Source organism: Tamandua tetradactyla, chromosome 5 (genome assembly GCF_023851605.1).
Source record: "Tamandua tetradactyla isolate mTamTet1 chromosome 5, mTamTet1.pri, whole genome shotgun sequence".
Classification (NCBI taxonomy): domain Eukaryota; kingdom Metazoa; phylum Chordata; class Mammalia; order Pilosa; family Myrmecophagidae; genus Tamandua; species Tamandua tetradactyla.
The window spans coordinates 175,833,109-175,855,302 of NC_135331.1; the positions used below are offsets into that span (position 1 = coordinate 175,833,109).

Consider the following 22,194-nt stretch of genomic DNA (forward strand, 5'->3'; position numbering starts at 1 on the left):
GCTACGTAGGTAACTAAGTAACCGAAGCCAACCACAGTTTATCTAAAATTTGGCTTGCTGCTCCTTGCTACAGTGCTTGCTAGTTCCTCAAAATGAGCTTGGCTTATTCTGTAGCTCCACTGGACTTGGGGGCAAGAGGAGCAGATGCAAATATGCTGATCTTTATCTTGCCTGCTGGGCAATGTGTAATAATGTTCTTTGTCTTCTGCACACATCTATGAAACAGTAGCAGCCTAACTGGTTAGCTTGAAAGTAAAGTGAAATCTCTGATCCTTCATAGTTCCTAATAGTGTCTGGATCAAAGAGCCCTCATATACCCCACCTGTGACTCCAAACTGGTGATGCAACTCTGCTGCAAAGCTCTCTACTTACTTATCTTCTTAGAGGAGGATGGTGTGGTAGTGAAGCTTTTAAAACCAACCTGCAATAAGTGTGACTGGGCCTTACTTGAGCCCCAATTTCCCCATAGAAATAATAACAAGAATCTGGAAAAGTTTCCCCTCGTAATTAAATGATCAGTTGAGGACCACAAGAACCCCTTCCTTGACTGAATGCCTCCAACTATCCTTGGAATCTCTCCTGTCTTTCCCCATCCACCAAAGGGCATTGACCATGCTCAGTTGCCTCTACCCACTTCTGACTCCCCTCCTATTTTAATACAGTATCTTGGGAGAGTTGGGGTTGTGTCCCTAGCCACATGTGACTCTGAGTTGCCTTCAGAGCACAAGCCTGGGGTCATGAGCTACCTTGTCCATTCATCACAGTTTTTCACATATCTGTTTTAGTTAAGATCTGGTATTCTTCAGATCTCTACATCGTAGAAAAGTGATTTGTTTCCACCTGTGACTACTCCTCAAAGGAAAATTCAGAAGTCACTTCCACATCGGATAGGACTGCAAACTGTGTCTTTTTCTTGCCAGCTACCTCTGAAGCTAAGGGCTAAGACAGAACATAAATCTTGTTAGTCTGCAAGGTTTTGGGAGGACATCTACTTCTTACTATGTCTTAATTCTAGGGAGACATACTTAGCTTAAGAAACATTACCTTACTCACTGTTTTTTTCATGGCTCAATGGAGTTTGTGACAATTGTGGACCAACTCTAGAGGAGACTAGCTGTCTGAACTGCTTGAAAGACCCAGTGACCATCAACTGTGGGCACAATTTATGTCACTCTTTCAGCAATAATCCTGAAGGATCTAAATGATACCTTACTTTGCTCTGTCTGCCAATCTTGCTTTCTAGAAAGAAACTTCAGGAGCAACATCAGCTAGGTGATTTCTCCAGATTAGAAGAAGCAGTTAGGAAGGGGCAGGAAAAGAATGCTGTGTGAGAAACACAATCAGTTTCTGACTCTTTCCTGTCAGAAAGACATAGAGGTTTGTCTTTTGCATGGGTAAAAACATGGGCAGGCACTGGGGATCGAACCCAGGTCTCCAGCATGGCAAGTGAGAATTCTGCCACTGAACTACTGTCACACACCCAAGACCTAGAGGTTTTAAGGATTGAGTCTTCCTTTACGGTATACTGGATTAGAAAAACTAATCAATTATTTAAGGTAAATATGACTTTAGATGTTGAAACAGGATATCCTTAAGTTATTTTGTCTGAGGATACGTCATTGAGCAATATAGAGAGACAAACCAAACCATTTGACTTTATCTCTGTTCTGCTCTCCAAGGCTCCAAGAGATATTTAATTCTGGTAGGCATTACTGTGAGGTAGAAGTAGGAAACAACCTGAATGGATATGGGGAGTGGTCAAGACTGTCTTCCTAGGAACTGGCAGAATCAGCCTTTAGTATAGCGTGGATTCTGGGAAATTAGATATTATAATGAGAGTGGCTATGTTACATTGAGCCATCAGGGAATCCAGCATCTGCCAATAGTAAAATCCAATAAAATTAGTGTTTTTCTGGACGATAATTTGGGTGAGATTTCCTTCTATATTTGGATGATAGATCTCTTCTATTTTTTTAAAGTTCAGTGAAATAAGTCAGATACAAGAGGACAATTTTGTATGAGCTCATTGATATGAGCTAATTAGAAAAATTAAATTCATGGAATTAGAAACTAGGTTACAGTTTACCATGGGGGCAGGATGGAGATAGGAAGAGGGAGTTAATAATTGGAATGTTTCCATTTGAGGTGATGAAGTTTTGGTAATGGATGCTGGTAGTGATAGTACAATAATGTGTGCATAATTAATAACACTGAATTATATATTTGAATGTGGTTAAAACAAAGTTTTAAATTGAATGTATGTTCCTTGGATAAATTTTTTTATCAAACCATAGGACTGTACAACACAGTGAATCCCAAAGGTAAATTATGGATTATATTTAATAGTTTAGTTATTACAATATTGTTTCATCAATTGTAATAAATTTCTCACATGGATGGAAAGTGTTAATAATAGGGAAATCTGTGCATGTGAGAAGGTGTGTGGTGGTTTGGAACCATATGTACCCCAGAAAATCATGTTCTTATAGCTAATCCATTCCAGTGGGTATAAACTATTATAAGTAGGAATTTTGATGAGATTACTTCAGTTAAGGTATGTATGGCTTGGGGTGTGTCTTAATCCTTTCCTGGAGTCCTTTATAAGAGAACGTAATTCAGAAAAGGAGAAAGCAAGCTATGAAAGCAAGAAGTACAAAGCAATGTGATCCAGAAGAGAAAAGAAAGACAAGCAGACACTGCCAGGTGTCTTGCAAAGTAGCAGGGAATCAAGGATCATCAGTAGCTGGTCTCTGGAAAGAAAGCAATGCCTTGATGATGCCTTGATTTGGACATTCTAACAGCCTTAAAATGTAAGCTAATAAATTCCCTTTGTTTCATAGTGTGCCGGCTTGAAGCTGTTGTGTACCCCAGAAAAGTCAAGTTCTTTAATTCTCATTCAATATTGCTGGCTTACACCTTTTTTAAAAGGCTCCTTGTTTCCATGGAGATGTGACCCACGAAATTAGATGGTTTCCATGGAGATGTCTCCATCCATTCAAGGTGGGGTGGCTTACTGGAGCTCTTGAAGAGGGAACCATTTTGGAAAAAGCTTTGGAGCCCACAGAGCCTAGAGAGCCCACACAGCCAGAGATCTTTGGAGATGCAGAAAAACACTCCCAGGAGATTCTTACGAAATGAGAAGCCAGGAGAGAAAGCTAGCAGACATCACCATGTGCCTTTATGGTGTTCTGGACCCATCAGCCTTTCGTGAATCAAGGTTGCTCTCCCTGGATGCCTTAGTTTGGATGTCTTCATGGCCTTAGAACTACATACTTGCAAGTTAATAAATATCCCTTCTTAAAGGTGATTCCATTTCTGATATATTGTATTCTGACAGCTTAAGCAAACTAAAACACATGTATATGCATTAAGCAGCCTAGCAAACTAAAACAGGGGCTATATTGGAACCCTATATTTTCTGCACTTTTTACTGCAAAGGTACAAGTTCTCTAACCACAAAATGAATGTGTTATCAATCCATGACAAGACATTGAAGAATCAAAATTTAATATTTCCAAGTGAAAGCAGCTTCAGTGAAGGTATTGTACATGTATAATGGAATCAAGCAATTAAATACATAGATGGAAGTTGAAGGAAACTAGTTTTCTCACTGTTGCAGTTGGAGGATGCAGAGAACCTAAAAAAACCCTAATATAATGCATTTGTTTTTCAAATGAGGGGACTGAGTCATAGAGAATTCAATTAATTTGTTCAAGATTACACTGGCTCCAGCACTCAAGGACTCCTACCTTTCCCTCCATCATCATACTCCAGCTGCAGGGCCTCTTTCAGTTCCCACACTGTTCACTCCGCCCAAAGCCTTCCTCACTGAGTCTCCCAAAACTTTGCTTGGCTGGCTCCTCATCCTTCAGAACTCAGTTTCCATAGAGCTTTATTACAACATCCTGTTCTTTTCCTCCATAGTACTTAATGCCATAATTTTATAGGATTACTTTGTAATGTCTGACATTCCTACTAGACTCCTGGCCCTGAGGTCAGAGACTATTTCTGTTTTGTACACCACTGTATGCTTAGTGCCTAGCATAATGCTATCAGACATTTATTCAGAGAAAGAAAGAAAGAGAGACAGAGAGGCAAGCAGCTTAGGGACTACAGTCCAGATTTTCTAAATCTAGTTCTGTTTTCATTCTGCTGAGGTTCCTCCTGCTTAATCAACAGGCATTAATTGTGTGATTACCGAGTACAAAACAAGGGCTTAAAGCTATTAATAGGAACTTTTAAGCATGAGATGCAATTTTAATGTCTAAAGAATTTAAAAAGTGAATATTTAATCTTATAAATCTTTCACCAAACCCAATTTTGGATAACTTAAAATATTGTATATAATATAAAATAAGAAAAACAATAAATAAAAAAATAAAGAAAATATTGTATATTATTTTATTTGAAAATAGTTTGAGACTCCAAAGAAGATGCCAAAATAATGCAGAAAACCCTGGTGTATTCTTCACCACTTGACCCACTGCTAATATCTTACATAGCCATAGTACATAATCAAAAGGAAGAAGCTGACATTGATGCAGTCCTGTTAACTCAAATACAAATGCCATTTGGATTTCACATGCACTCTTTTTTCAGGGCTACAGTTCTATGAAACTCTATCGCATGTAGATTCATGCAACCATCAGCACTATTAAGATACAATCTGTCCCACTACCACAAAGAAAGTCCCTCATGTAGCCCCTTAATAATTATATCCTCTTCCCCACTTCACACCTGTAATCACCAATCCATTCTCCATCACTATAATTTTGTCACTTTGAGAATGTCATATAAATGGAACCATAAAGTACATAACCTTAGAGTTTGGCTTTTTTTTCATTCAGTATCACACTCTTAAAATCTAGCCAAATTGTGCATTTTTTCACCCTTTTTTATTACTGAGTAGAATTCCACTGTGTAGGATGTCCTACAATTTGTTAATCCACTCATCCTTTGGAGGACATTTGACATGCTTCTAGTTTTGGGTCATTAAAAATAGTGCTAGTGACATTCATGTGCTTTTTTGAGTATGAATATAATTTTTATTTTTTAGCATAAATATCTAACAGTGGTATTGCTGGGTCATATGTTAAGTGTATATTCAACCTTGTGAGAAACTGCTAAACTGTCTTCCAAAGTGGTTGTAATATTTTGTGTTCTATCAGCAATGTTTGAGAGATCCAGTTGCTCTGCATCCTTGTCAACATATAGTATTGTCAGTATTTTTTTCTTAATCTGGGTTATTATAATAAGTGTGTAGTGATATCACATAGTAGCTTCAACTTGTATTTTCATGATGGTTAATAATGGCACATATATCTTTATTTTCTTTTTTTCTAGCCCATCGTCCTCTTTGATTAAATGTTTGTTTAAGCCTTTTGTCCATTCTCCAATTGGACAGTATCTTTTCTTACTGTTGAGTTTAAAGAGTTTGTTATACTCTGGATTCAGTCCTTTCTGGAGATGTGATTTGCAAACATTTTACCAAGACTGTGGATTTTCCTGTCATCCTTGTGCTGGTTTGAAATGATGTATGTACCCTAGAAAAGCCATGCTTTAATCCTAATCCCATTTTGTAAAGGCAGCCCTTTCTTCTAATCTCTGTTCAGCATTGTATGCCTGAAACTCTAATTAGATCACTTCCCTGGAGATGTGATTTAATCAAGAATGGTAGTTAAATTTGAGTAGGTGGAGGCATATCACCACCCATTTGGGTGGGTCTTGATTAGCTTTTGAAGTCCTATAAAAAAGCAAACATTTGGAGAATGGGAGAGATTCTGAGAGCAAAGAACGATGCAACCACAAGAAGCAGAGTCTACCAGTCAGTGACCTTTGGAGATGAAGAAGGAAAATGTCTCCTGGGGAGCTTCAGGAATCAGGAAGCCAGGAGAAGAAAATAGCAGATGATGCCATGTTCACCATGTGCCCTTCCAGATGAGAGAGGAACCCTGACTGTGTTCATTATGTGCCTTTCCAGATGAGAAAGAAACTGACTGTGTTCGCCATGTGCCCTTCCACTTGAGAGAGAACCCCTGAACTTCATCAGCTTTCTTGAACCAAGGTATCATTCCCTGGATGCCTTAGATTGGAAATTTCTGTAAACTTGTTTTAATTGGGACATTTATCGGCCTTAGAACTGTAAACTACCAATTTATTAAATCCCCCTTTTTAAAAGCCATTCTGTTTCTGGTATATTGCATTCCAGCAGCTAGCAAACTAGAACAATCCTCTTAATGAGATCTTTTGCAGTCGAAATGTTTGTTTTTAATTTGATGAAGTCCAATTTATATTTCTCTTTTATGTATCATGCTTTTGGTATTATGACTAAGAACTTGCTGCCTATACCAAGGTCATGAATATTTTCTCTGGTTTCTTCTGTAACTTTTACAGACTTGTGCTTTATATTTTGATCTCCAATGCATTTTGAGTTAATTTTATAAAGGTGTGAGATTTAGGTTCAGACAAAGCTTTGCTAAGAAATGTAAAAGGATGACACTGCTTAGAAGAAAAGAATCTAATATTTATTAGACAGACTGAAGTTGTTAGTCTCTGAACTGAAGCAGGTATTCTGCAGACTCATTTTTGGTTAGAAGCTAGATTCTCTCTTGGGCTCAAATGGCAGTATCAATTGGAGAGGACTGTTAGGAACACCTCTTAATCCCATAAATTTTTACTGGTGTAAACCACTAATCCTCACCTTTGTGCAGGAAAAATCCATCATTGTTTCTTATCCCAACTTCATCTTTTAGAATAGTATTATAGTTTGCTTGCAGGTCATCTTTCATGTTCTGAAAGGTGGCCTGTCTGACAACTGTATCCAAGTCCTCTTCACTCAGTTCTTTCTCAAGAAAACTGCAGGGTTTTAACACGGAACTTCTGAGACCCTAAAAGGACTTGTGGAGATGGAAGTCTATTCCATTTACAAGGAATCTATGAATTACAGCCTAATACCTTCATCATGTTTTGAAAAAATGATGGTGCTTGGACTCATTCTAAGTCTAAAATTTGACAAGGATACATTACTTTTTAATCCTTTTTCAAGAAGGAGTGCTTTGGTTGTCAGCCTGGTTAGAGCTTCCTATTTGATTTTATAAGATCAGCTCGGTTACATTCAATCATTCAACCAACATTTTTTGAGTAACTTCCATATTTCAGAGACTGTGCAAGGTGATGGGGAAGTTAAAGTGAACAAAAATTACTGTCTTTTCTTGATAAGGGTTCACAATTTAATCACAAAAAGAGTAAAGCAAATAATTATATGGGGAAAAATACACAATGACAGTTCATAGGAAAGAGAGATTAATATCCCTTGCAGTGGTTAGAACAATTTTTAAGAGAAATAAATGTCCCTGGAGAAGCATGAGAATGCCTTTTTAAGTTTAAAGTGAGTTCCAAATTATAGAAGCTTGAAATGCCTTCCATATCATGGAAAACTGGACTCATAAGTAATGAAGCTGGAAATGTAGGTTGGGAATGGATGATAAAGAGCCTTGCAGAGTGTGCCAGTCCCCTTTGTTTTCATTCTTAGAGGGGATAGTCAATGAAGAATATTGAGCATGAGAAGGTGCTTAAAATAATAGAGCCATAGTTATCAAATTATTTGTACAAATAACTCTTATGTAGAATGACAAGCACATAATCAAGGTTGCCAAGATGAAGAGATGAGACAATGTGGCCAAAAACCAATAGAAATAAAGACAGCAGAAACAGAATAAAAGACACAATAGACCTAAGAATTCGCAGAAATAATATAGAAACAACAATGTTATTATGTTCAATGCAATAAAAGTGAAAATTTTTGGAAAGAGCTAGAAATCATGCAAAATAATATAGATTTAAAATGGATCCCAATTCATGAATAAAAATTAATACCTTTATTAATCATTTGAGCAGCAATTTCAATTGAAATGAATAGGAACAGAAGGAAAAATTCATAATGATACAATATGGAAAGAAAAAACAGAAGTGAGCTTCCTCCAAAAACTATTACTGCTTATAAGATGGCTATTAAAACTTTTCCGTCTCTGAAGTTCTCCATTTAGGATGGTTCTTAAGCATATAAGCCATTTCCCCATGCTATCACCTATCACTGCCCATAATCTGAGCATGTCCTGCAAAGTAATAAATTCTTCCTGCAAGATAAAGAGTACCCCTCCTATTTCCCATACTGTTACTTAAGTCTCCAAAAAAAAAAAAAGGTATGTAAAATTTCTTCCCTGAAAATTTCAGCCAACTATGACATATGAACGAAAAGATCATAGCTGGAGAAAGATTACATTTCTCACTATATAGCAAATATTGTAAAAGATGATCATGGTGATCATAACAACTGTATGATGATATTGTGAGCCACAGATTGTACACCATGCATGGAATGCATGTGTGTGAAGATTTGTTAATAAAAATATTAAAAAAAAAATTCTCACTATATTTCATTTTCCCCAATGATGTGGCAGTAAATAGGATCTCATTTATATTTAGATAAATAAAAATATTTTAAAGATTTTATATTGCAAAATAAAACACATACAGAAAATTAATTAAAATAAGTGATTAAAGAATTATTATAAAGTGAACATCCATGACTCTGACATGCATATCAGTAAATTGAACAGTTTTCAGTATTTCAGAACCTCCCCAAACACATGTCCTTTCCTAATTATAAACCTTTTCCTCCCCCAAAAGATAAACACTATCTTTGCATTTTATGGTAATTAATCTTATGCTTTTGTTTTTAGTTTTTCCAACTTACTACTGAGCCCTCAATAGCATAATTTAGTTCTGTGTAAATACATTACCTAAATGGAAAAACCAATGTTTATTTTTGCTTCTAGATTTTTTTATCAATAAAGTGACTGAGAAGCTCGTCAGTGTTTTCACATATATTGGTAATTTGTTTTGTTTTATTTCTGCGTATGAGTATACCAGATGTATATGAATATGCCAGATGTACGAATATACCAATGTATGAATATACCAAGTCAACATACCAATTCCATTACAGTTGAGAAATTAGACTGTTTCAAGTTTTAGGACATTATGTACATTCCTAGTGTAAGCATTCTTGTATACATCTCCTGATGCATGTGTGCCTGAATTTTATAGGTATACCTACACATGATTGGCTGTTTTTTTAGGATGAGTGTATCTTTAAATTGAATAGATAAAAGTAATACTTTCAGAGTCGCAACACTGAAATGAAATGGCACCATTCTAGTACTTTCAAGGTAAATCAACAGACATAAGAGGAAACCAGCAGTTTACCTTCCCCTCAACTAATATTGTTGAACACATGGGACGAGACTGCATGAATAGGTTCTGCATGTTCCTATGGTCCTGGGGATATTTTTACCTCCAAGTCAGTGAGAAATGTGTACAATGTTCTGAAATATGCTTTCTGTGCTTGGGTTTTTCTGGTAGAGTAACCATTGGAGAACCAGATATACAACAGTATCAGGCACAATTACCAAGAAATCTTGAAGTAAAGTAGCAGACAAGGGCAGTGTGGAGGGGATGCTCTGAGGGCAAGTTGCCATCTTCCCCTTTCACCCAGAATAAACCCTGTGCTCAGGATCATGTTTGACTGGCTTCTAGGATGGGATGATAAATATATGTTGATTCCTTTCCCAAGAGTGCCTGTGGTACCCCACAGCCAAGAGTGGATGCCAGCATATTTTTTCCAATGTTTTTTTTGTTGTTGATCTTTCCAATTTTGACCCAAACATATGTTACCATTTACTGAAGACATTTCAAGGCAACCAGCTCAGCCGGCTGGTATATCTGTTCTTGGTGGGGAGGGAGCAGCATCCCTCCACTATGGCACAAGCCCAAGGGGTGCATAAATCATCTATCTCCCTGGATTGAGAAGTGCTGTCCATGGAGGACCAATACCCACTAGTGAAGCCAAACTTGTCTGTCTCTTCTTGTGTGAGTAAATGTTTTACTACCCATGCCTGTGCAGTTAGGTTTTGGCTGCTGACCCCAACACCTGGAAACCATGGAGTGGGCTGGGGCACTGGGACTGCTGTTCATCCTGACGGGCTTTGTTAAGCTCTTTGCAAATCTCCATTCAGTGAGATTCCCACCCTGGAGGTGGTAAAGGTGTCTCTCTTTCTGTCAGATAATTTGGTACAGTGAGCAGGGAGCTAACCAATCAGCAGGAAGATCCTCAAATTTTTGTAAGACTTTGATGCATGCCTAATTTCTTCAGAAATCTGGGATCTTTAGAAAGAGCTTTAAAAACTTGAGTTGACCACAAAGGGTCTAACTTCTTTGCAGAGATAAAAGAGATTCTCTTTCTATTTTATGATAAGAAAAAGACTTTGAAAGGTTGAAGAAAAATATGGTTGCTCCTTCTTTCTTTTTTTCCTTAATATAATTCCTTTTCTTTTTATTCCTAATTATATCTTAAAACTTGCATTCTCTCAAATTCTCATAATACCAATCTAATCCAATGCATGATAGGTCTTCATTGGATTTACTCTCGTCTCTATTTGGTCTGCCCATATCCACAATCATTATATTTCCACCTACTAAAAGAAATGATATTCAAAAATATTAATTCTATTATAGTGTTACCCTACTATAATTCCTAAAGGGCTCCCCACTACTTTTAGGATTTTAAAAATATCAGTATCATTAACACAGCCTCTAAACTTTGTACAATCTGGCTCCTACACACCTCTCCATCTCTATCTTTCACCATTGTGAGGTACTGCCTTCTGATCCACAAAGCAGGAAAATTCCTGCTACAGGGAATTTCCATATTGTTGCCTGGGTTTGAATGCTCTTTTATCTCTCCTGCCTTTGTTAACACATATAAATCTAGCTTTGCAGTTCCCATGTTACTTCTGGAAAATGTTTTCTATCACACTTGACTATATCCAATCCTCTTGTTACATATAGTGACATCATACCTGCACTTTTCTTCATAACATTAACAACAGTTTTGAATTAAATAACATGCTTGATGAACACTTGTCTTCCCTTTTAGATTATGAGCTGAATGAATAAAGAGGCTAATTTTCTTTTTCTTATGATTCAGTACCTGCCACATATTAGGCATTCAATATTTTTAAATAAAGGAATGAATAAATAATGTGTGAGTGAATCAACTTGTCAATCAGATCAAAGAACAGTGACCTTCAAATATGTTTTGGTTTGTTTACACAATGTTTTAAGATAGTTTTGATTTGCTTACCAATATTTTAAAGTTAAGTGATTTCACATGAAATCTATATTCCAAGGTTCTCTTAGAGATAGGAAGAGCTGGCATCACAGGGCACAAATTCTCCTCTGGCAATAAGGAACCATTTCTTAGTAGTGGCTTCTCACCCCAGTGCTCCCCAGTACCCTCCTCTTTATTTATAGCTGGCTGCTCTGAACATCTGGGTTTCCATCTATAAAATCTAGGAGGATTTTAAGGAAATAGTTATTTTCTTCTACATAACCTTCTCATCTTACCTTCTTCATATCTTCATACTTCATGAACAGAATGTTGAAGTCGTGTTTGTGTTCATACCATCCTCTGATGTGATCAAACCAACAGTTTCCTGGCATTGTGAGAAAAATTAGGAAGTGTTGAGATAAAGATGTTGCAGTTATTGTGCAGTAACTTTTCCTTTCTTTTTCAGAAGCCTCAGAAAGGAAAAATAAAGCCCCCATTATTCGACATTCATACCTTTTTAATGGTTAGTGCCTGGAAAACAATTTCCTGATTTTTTTAAGAATATGCCTATAAAAGTTACTCTGTATGTAGGAAACTAGCAATCCAGAGATAAGAAAACCGTAGTTCAAATTTTGACGATTTATTTAAGCTAAGTTTTCCCCTTCTCCTGTTTCCTCTACCTGCAAACATGTCTCTATTTCTCCTCCTATTCTTTATTCTAAAATCTCTGGATATCAGCACTAGCCATCAACAAAAGGACAGAAACTAAATATAATCTTCCAAATGGGTGAGAGCCCCAGGGGCACACTCCACAAGTCTCTTGCACCAGTCCACCCTCCTCACTGGTGAAATGTGAGGTTCCACAGCTGCCTTACAAGGCCCTCCAAAGGCCCATAGCAGGGCAAACTAACTACACCCACCATGAACATTAGCTGTTCTAGAACATATCGAGATACGATCTAGATCGTCTGAATGACTAGAATGTTTAAGATTCTTTTATAGTCTGTTAAAAATATTTCTGAAAAAAATACACCTTTGCAACCGTGACAACCCCTAAAGTGGTCCTGGCAAGAACAGAAAGATCTTTGGGTGGCAGAATAAATTCATGGATAATAACAACCACTCATCTGCATCCCACCCTCTATCTCCCTTCTCCATCTCCTCCAAATGTGTTCCGTACACTTGAGAATTTGGCTAAACGGGAACATTATCTCATAAACATATTGTGTGTTGAATAAATTTATAGTTACCTTTTCTATATACAAACCATTTCAAGAATTGTTCTAAATTCTCTGGAGCTTGTAGTGAAACCACCAAACTTGAAAAACGATAATATGAGATCAAAATGTCCTTAGGGTTTCTGTAGATGTAAACAATCTGCAGGGAGAATAGAGTAGTAGCTTTAACAATTTTTGGTTATCCGCCCATATTTTTAACACCTAAATAATATTACATTAAGTGAATGAAACTTATCTGTGATCCATGGAAATTTAGGTTGTTATCAAGATTTTGCTATTATAAAGAGGATTGCAATCACAACTTTATTCATATGACATTCCACGTGTGATGCATATTCGATAAATTCTTAGAAGTGAAATTATTCATTTGTGAAGTTGGTAAATATTGCAAATTACCTTCCATAGAAGCTGTGCCAATTTACCCTCATGAGACTTATGTGATATTCAATTTATAGACAAGATGACAATGGATATCAATGAGAAATGGGGAAACTATTTAACACAGTATTAGAGCAAATGGTCATATATAAGGAAAAATGTGAAACTGGGCCTCTGTTGCACATCATATGTAAGGATTAAGGGTTGCTAAATGACAGCAACACTTTAGCATATAAAATTATATTTTATAATTTATTTCTGTTCTTGGATCAGGGAGGATTTCTTAAAGAAGAAAAAATTATTTAAAATAAAAATTGATAAATTTGACTACATTAAAATTCAGGATGCTATCTATCAAAATATACCATAAAGAAAGTTACAAAAATGCAATAAAATGTGAGAGAAGAAACAACATAACAAATTATACATATAAAAGAAATCAACAATGAAAAGAAATAATAGAAAATTAAGCCAAAGTCACAGATTGTTCACAGAAGGAGAAATAATTATGGCCAATAAACATATGAAAAAGTAATTAATCTCATTACTAATTAGGGAAATGCAAATTGAGACCAGTTGAATTATCATTTTATAACTACTAGATTGGCAAAAATTAAGAAATCTAACAGAAAAAGTATGTAGGATGAGGAACAAAAAGTAGTAGTATGTTACTGATTATAGCATAAACTGGTATGACTGTCTTCTTATAAAAATCATCTTACAAGGTTTAATATTATTTTTTCTATGTTTTTAAAATTATATTCTTGGGTGTATATTGTAGGGAAGCTCATGCAGTGCAGCTGTGTACTAGGTACATGTTTAAGAATGTTCACGCAGAATATGTCATAATAGCAAAATTTCAATGAAGGAAAAGCATAAAAGCGATACAGTTATGGAGCTTGTAAAAAGTATACAGTGGTGAAAATAGTATTGAAAATCACAAAGAAAACCTCCGAAAAATGGAGGCAAGTGGCAATATAAATATAATGTCAAATAAAAAACGCCAAATGATTTAACATGACAACACATAATTTTTTGCAATGTCCAACAGAACAGGAATCTTTGTAAACTGAGTGGCATAACAGAATTACTTAGATGGCACAATCTGGTGAGTCTAAAGATTTTTATGTAGTAACGATCATAGTAGATTTATACACACCTAAATTCAGATAAAAGGATAAAAGGAAATGAGTAACTCAAAGAACAAAATTAATTTCATATATCTGTGCATTGTTACCCCATGAAGAGAACATACATAACTTTGTTATGTTGTCATAGGACATATTGAGAAATTGACCATGTTATCGGCCATAAAACTTCTGCCCCAAATTAGAATTCCTACAACACTGTTATCTGATGATAGTGCCATAATACTAAAATCAGCATTGAAAAAGTTAAAATAAGAAAATTACATAAACATTTGGATACAAAAAGCATTAAAATAACTTGGACAAATTAGAAAATTAAAACTGAGATTACATATTATTAAGATATTACCAAATTATACCCAATGCTAGATTCAAAAGGCTATCCATAGTTTAAAAATGTTAATATTTTAAAAATAAGTACTGAGAATAGATACATTTTTAATTAGAGGTGATAGGAAAATAAATGCAATGAAAGTATAAGGAAATAATTAAATAAATAAATAACATATATTAATGAAGTAGCAAACCCTAATTTTTTTTAAAAAGTAGTTCTTTGGATGAAAAGATAATAACCGAAAAATCCTGATAATTTTTTAAAAGTGTGAAAAGGAGAGACAAAGAAAGTTACATCACTACAAATGAATGAAAAGAGATAATCATAGAGTTAGAGGCAAGTCATTAAATTATGAAAGAACATGTCCTAATTTTTTTGGTTTTCTAGATGAAATAGGAAAAATTTACTTTGAAAATAAAATCATAAATTGCTTTAGAGGAAGCAGCCAGCAAATAAACCGACCAGATGTATTTATAATGGACTTTAATCATATACGCAAAACCAAAAACTAAATTTCTAGAACTTAGAAAAATTTAAAAAGCCTTCAAAATTTTTATACAAGATGAGAGTTACATTGACAATGAAACCAAATAAATATAGAATAATCATAAAAAGTAGAGAACTAGTTTTTAATATTTATATATTTTAAAAATTCTGCATAAAAATTAACAAAACTAGGAAGTATTTAAAAATTGTTATATATAAGCAAGTAGGATTTATTCTGGAAATGCAACATTGTTAAATTTATTAATTCAATTCATTTCACTATAGATTGTAGGGGAAAAATACACGACATCTTCAGAGTTAACAAAAAAGGTCATTTGATATGATTATATCTTTTCTGAATAAAACAAAGCATAAATAGAAGCAAAACCAAAAGTAAACTAAGAATAGAAAAAATAGTTCTCAGCATTATTTACATAAGAATTCAATAGCAAAACAGAACAGCAAACAAAAACAATTTACTGAAAATTCTCAAGAATCAAGGATGAGAGAAGATTATTACCAATCACTTCTATTAATCATTTTTGTCCTCAGATTTTAGGTAACAAATAGAAAAATTAAATATTAAAATGTAAAAAGAAATCAAATGTATTATTACTTTAAGATGAAATATGTTCGAGAGAATAAAGGGAAAATTAATAAAACTAATAAAAGAGTTTAAGGGGACCAGATATAGTAGAGTAACAAAACCAATGTCTTTTTCTTTATAACAGCAATAATTAACAGAAAAGAAAATAGTGAAGAAATTCCAATTCATAATTGCGATTTAAAAATAAACAAAAATTAGCAATTAACTTAGTTAAAATGTGAGTAAGCAGTATATGAAGAACAATGCAAAACCTATTTGGAGAACATAAAAGTAGACCTGAGTAAAAATAGATCCATGAGTGACACTGGACGGAATGTTAGGAGTGTTGCAAGGCTAACAATTTTCTCAGAAGTAACCTTTATACTTAATTCAAATCAACATCTAAAAGTCATTAGAGGAATTAGCATATTAGAAAAAGAAGTCGATAGAGGATTTGACTTATGAAATAAGAAAACATTTACATGATTGAATGTTTAAAATAGTGAAGAACTGGCCCAATTTAGTCTTGTCAGATTTTTGTGGAATAAAAAATGCTGAATCAGAAAGGAGAAACTGGGAAACTTAGTATATCAAAATGTAGTCTTCAAAATAATGGGAAAAGAGTGGAATGCTTCAATAAATTATGTTTGGTAAGCTGGCTAACCTTTTGGGCAAATATAATGCAATATTCATACTTCACATCACATATACTATTAGATATAATTTACAATTAAATCTAAAAAATGAAAGCATAAACCAAACAGAAAAAACCTAGAGAGTATTTGCATGATCTTTGTAGTGGTGAAGTCTTTTCTTAGCAAAACGACAGAGCTAGAGGCCAAAACGCAAAGATTAACAGATCAGTTACATAATATTAAAAGCTTTCAAAATTTTTAAGGTTAAGCCATTAATTGGGAAAGTATTTGTCCCATGTAAATGCTTCTATAAAACGTTAAATAAGAGACAAACTAAAGAAAGCTAAGCAAAGAATATAAAAGATATTTACAAGCCTAAAGATACACCAAAATACTCAATTTTATTAAAATCAAAAGAGATGCAAATTATTCAAGAATAAGATTTTTTTTAACCTGCACATTAGCAAACATTGATGATTCTACTCATTGGTGAGCCTGTGAGGAAAGAAGCATTCCTACATGCTGTTTAATGAAATACGTTTATACACTATAGAAGGCAAATAGGTAACATCTACCAACATATAAAATATTCGGGCATTTTCTCCTGAAAATTCCACTTTTAGAGAAACATTTCACCAGAATGACAGTGCAAATACATATAAGAATATTTATTACAATATAATATATACATTTGCTGAAACCTACCTTTCCAACAATACATGTCAAATATTAGACGGCTATGTAATAAAATGCTGTTTAAGAAAAATGGAGTTTCCTGTGCTGACATGACAGATTTTTTTTTTTTGCTATAGGTTATATAATTAGATTGCAAAGTAATATATATGGTGACCCAATATATGCATATACTTATAATTCCATATATAATTAATGTAAACATGGGGTATCAGTGTAGTTCAGTGGTAGAATTCCTGCTTACCATGCAGGAGACCAGGTTCAATTCCCGGTCCATGAATTTCCCAAAAAACAAATGAAAAACAAGCAAAAATTTAACAAATGGTGCTACAATAATGGGTACTCACATGGAAAAATAATGAAATATGACCCCGCCATATAGCCTATAAAATATATATATATATAACTGTGAATGACCATATCATAGTGATATAATAAGCACAACATTTGAAAGACTTTAGATCAGTGGAGCCAAAAACAGGACATGGAGATGAGATAAAAAATTATTTCTATGATGTACTTTAGCTCTTCTGTTCTTGAAACCTCTCGGTGCTAAATAATATGGGAGGTGGGAGGTGAGGATGCAAGGTGATGGCATCTTGCTTAGGTCCACTTTGCATTTATTGTATTCCAGGAAGGGGCTCTGTCAAGCATTTCCACATTCTCAATTTTGTTACGATGTCCCTCATAATAAATCAAGCTTAATATCTGCTGAGTCCAGATGGTACCTGTCAAGATAAATAACCTTGTTTTCAACTCTGAATTAATTTCTAAATGTTAATTTCAACAATAATGCCATCCACCTTAAAATCATTAGGAGGCATTTTTTTCTTTATAACTTTTCTAAGTATGTCTGTTAATTTATCCATGTTTTTGTTTGTTTCTGCTTCACATAAAATTGAATGAAGGTTAAATTCAGGACTATTAGTTCTTTTTTCACTTTGAAGAGTGATGAGTGCTCTGACTCCATGATAGTGCTGATTCAGGTTAATTCTTTGGCTCCTTCTCTGTGTTTCTTGTACTCCACATAAGATCCCTTTCTACCATCTTCTGTGACTACCTCTGTTACTCCCTGCTTAGTCTCTATTCTCAGAAATGAGCCTTTAAAAAATATACCTCAAGGCCCAGATGCCTCTTTGAAACAATAGAAAGTGTGTTCAATTTCTCTCTCTCCTCTGCTACTCAACATTTTCAGGTTTCTACATTATGAATTTTTTTATATACAAAATGGCCAAAGATAGCCTTTGACTTCCCGTTGCATTAGGGGAAGGGGGGGGAGAAAAATGGGAGTGTTCTTATTGATCCTTGATTTCCTAACCAATCAACCCTGGTCATTAACTATGAAGGGATTTGGGAAACTCATGTCAATGTTTTGAATAATTCCATTTCTACTTAAATGAACCTAGATATGATCAAATATAATGGTACTAAGGTTTGGTTTTATTTAAAAGAACTGGTCATACTAGGCTCCTATTTCCCATCTATACTAGTTTGTTCAATTGACAATGCTATATACCAGAAACAAAATGGCTTTTAAAAAGGGGATTTAATCAGTTGCAAGTTTGTAGTTCTAAGCCTATAAAAATGTCCAAACTAAGTCATCCAGGAAGAGATACCTTAATTCAAGAAACGATAATGTGGGAAGGCCTGTGGCTGGTGTCTACTGGTCCTGGTTCCTGGTTCCATTCTTCCAGCTTCTGATGCCATTGGTTTCCTCTCTAGTTGTCTGTGGGCCTTCACTTTACTGCTCTGGGAAAACCTCTAGGTTTTGTCTCTTAACATAGCATCTGCCAGGTCCGGATATTTATTTTCTCCAATTTCTGGCTATTTCTGTGAGTCCTTGTTTAATCACCAGGACTTTTCTGTCTCAATACCCAATGTCACATTGGCTCTACTCTGTCAGCTCTGCTCTCTCCAAAATTTTTCCTCTTTTAAAGGAGTCCAGTAACTAATAAAGACCCACCTGGAATGGATGGAGTCACATCTCCATCTAATCAAAAGGTCATACCCACAACTGGGCATAATACGTTGCTCTGGGGATAATCTAATCAAAAGTTCCTGTCCTACAGCATTAAATCAGGATTAAAAGAAACTCCCACAGATTGGATTAAAACAAGGCTTTTCTGGGGAATATAATAGATTCAAACCAGGACAGCATTAGAAATGACAATATATGCATTGAAAATGGTTTTATAATCTAGAGACCTGAATTTTATGTAATTATTTCTGATACTAAGTTATTGTTTAACTGTAGGCTAGGCTGTTGTTGATATGTAAAGGTGCTATATAAATATATGTATTAAAAATCCAAAGTGGAGCCTGACAGCAGGTGGCTCCATTCCTCAAACTTACCAGATTTTGGATATGTGATTATGAAGACGTCATCATTATCTCTAATTTCAAAATCACCTAGATTTTCTAGTAGGTCAATATCAACTAAAGAACTTTCAAAATAATAGCCTTTAAAGCTCAATAAATACATGTCAGTGTCATCCATAATTGTTCATCTACAAAAAATAGAGAAATTCTTTTCAATATTTAGTAGTTTCTATTAATGACTAACACGTACTGAGTACTTCATATAAGCTGGGCATCATTTAAATGTCTTACATGTGTCAATTTATTTACCACAGTAAACACCTTACATGGTGTGCATGTATACATGTATATTAATCATTTAATCTTCACAGCAACCCAACCAAGTACGTATTGTTTTTATCACTGTTTTAACGATGGAGAAACTAACACAGTAAGAGGTTAAACAGTTTTCCTGGAAACCCCATGAGAGACAAATTCTCATGGTTCTGAACATAAAGAAGAAACTAAGGCACAGAAAGACTAAGTAAATAACTCAAGCTAGTACAGCATAGAACCAAGATGCTTTTAATCACTTTACAGTGGAGAATCTCAGTATTTTATAATATAAATAATAAAAATAATAATTCTTTCATCAATACATTTTTTGGGGGGTGTGTGTGTACATGGTCTGGGTTCAAACCCCTATTTCCCACATGTAAGGTGAGCATTCTACCACTGAATCATCTGTGCACCTTATCAATAGACTTTTCATTTCCGATTTTCCCTAGAACATGAATAATCTGCTGTATCTGAAGGAAGTATGAAGCTTTGGTATATGTTATGCTGTTTCAAATGAGTATAGAAAATGCTCTGTGTGGATTATAACAATTTGTTTTATTTTGTAAATGTTACCCTTATAGTTTTGAGGCATTAAATGGTAATTGTTATAATAATTTCCAGTAGAAGATTTTAGAATCAAAAATCTAATATAGATCTAAATGAGAAAGATCTGAGGAGTTCTGATAACATTATTAGACTTAAACACAACTGCCTAATCATTCAGTTATTTACTTTTTAAAATTTTTATGTACACAAGAAAATGAATTGTCAAAAAGCTTCAATTATGGCTTTGTCTAAATTGTATCCTTAGAAATACATTTAATTCCTTTACAAAATCCTAATCAATAGAGGGAAGTCAGAGATTTCTGTTTTGCAGTGTAAGAATAGGAAATGACTTGTATTAAAATAATCTGGGTTTCTCATGTTTCTGGGCTCTATAATAGATAAGCAGAATCAGAATTTCTGGAGAATGGAACCAGGAAATCTTCCTTTTAACAACACAGGAAACTGCTATTCATACTAAAAAACTGAGAACCAAAGTAGTAATAAATTGTCCTGATTTCAATAGAAATTTTATTTAAACATCTATAAGAGAATTTGTCCTTTATGGAGTGTTACTTGACCCCCAACTAAGAAAAACACACTTTAAAAGTAGAATTTTGCTTTCTTCACTACAAGTTGAATTGAGGTAACATGAACTATGGGGAATTGGGGGTAGAATATCCTGACTAAGAAATCACGGAATTGGTTTAAATAGGAGTAGAAGGAGAGTCATTTTGACATTGACATCACAAATTTTCCAAGAAGCACCTTGGAGAAATCAATTTTGGAGGATGGTGAGAGACAATTTGCACTACCTACATGGGAAAATGGAGAAGTTCGTAAGGAAGAGATAGAGTTAATGAGAAAGACAAAGGCTAAAATGTGACTTACTTATTGACAGACCTGCTAACACTCTACAATATTGCTACCCACAGTGCAAAAGAGGGTATAGATTCCAGATATTGATAATATTCAGGAAAGGGAAAGAGTACCACCCAATCAAACATTCTGAAAATCATCCCTTCGTTATTTATGTTCAGCTACTCAAACTGCCAGTCGTTCATAGACTCAGGAGAAAAATAATTATATTAACTGTTGTGTCTCAGAAGCAACATTGATATATTGGGGTGAATTAATGCAGGATCTCAGCATTGGCAAGACATATATTTTGTGTCTCCTTGAGGAACACAGGAGAAAGATATTGCATAGACAGTAAGGATGTCTTGTAACTCCCTTTTATGTTTTCATTGAAGTGCTAAAGAAAAGGGAGGGGAACAAGAATTAAGGAGAAAAAACTAAGCATATTTGTTACACTGAAGGCAGACTGAGACTTGACAGAGGGTCTAGGTTCACCCTGGGAGAACTCAGTGTTGAAGATCAGCTGATGAAGCAAAATTCAATTCTGACACAATTATAGGGTTTGAGGGTAGACATGCTGTTGAGAAATAGATATTTTCTACCAAGTTAGTTTTGGCCAATGGAGAAGTGTTATGGGGAATCAGTGATTAGCTCTGCTTGTTTGACATCTGAGGACAATTTAAGCTCCTGTGGATTTGTTGACATTTGGAAAAGAATGTCATGTTACTCCAGGAACATTAGAGTCATCAAACTTGTTGAAAAAAAATAAAAGAACTTTGAGTAAACAGTAGTCACATTTGCCAACTTTGGCAATTACGAAGCCAACCACAAGGTGTATCTTAAAACTACAATAATATCTTTTGGGGCAGTCTTGCCTTGGACATGAAGAAGAGTTTATAATAACTTTTAGTCCTGCCTTCGGGAGCTGGTGTTCATACCTAGTTTGCTACCACAGTCTTGGTGTACATTGTCCTATCTTGTTCTACTTGAAATATCACCAGGCGCATTTCTTTATATTCACTATGGTTATAGAAGTTTCTAGAGCCCTGCAAATACACTAAGCATTTAAATTCCTTTTCCAAAGCCCAGGGTTGTCTTTCCAAAATTATGCCTTTCTTCTGCTGATGTTTTCTTAAATGCAGACATTATGGATGAGGTTTCATCAGGTTTTTTTCATATTCTAAATAACTGTCATTTGTCTATAGTCTCTCCTAACACTCCTTACCCATTTTTAATAATTTCTTCTCTATATAAGGTGCCCTTTACTAATGATTCTCAGGTTTCCACTAAACACTAAATTTAATCCCAGAGGAAATTTTTAGTCTTCTCAATATGAAAACCTTTACTTGTAAGGAAATAGGTTTTAATCTGAGAGAAATTTAAGCTTTTAGATATTCACCTTGTCTCTTGTTTCTCACAGTAATTATAAATGAAGACAATAATCCATTTTGTGAGTGTCATATATCCTAGAGAGTAGAGAAGAGTGAT

The 22,194-nt window shown here is 34.7% G+C and overlaps 1 pseudogene; it reads right to left on the bottom strand.

Annotated features, from left to right (window-relative positions):
* Window positions 1-233: 233 nt before the first annotated feature.
* On the bottom strand, window positions 234-19,165 carry LOC143683396 (amine sulfotransferase-like; annotated as a pseudogene).
* Between the last annotated feature and the right edge of the window lie 3,029 nt (window positions 19,166-22,194).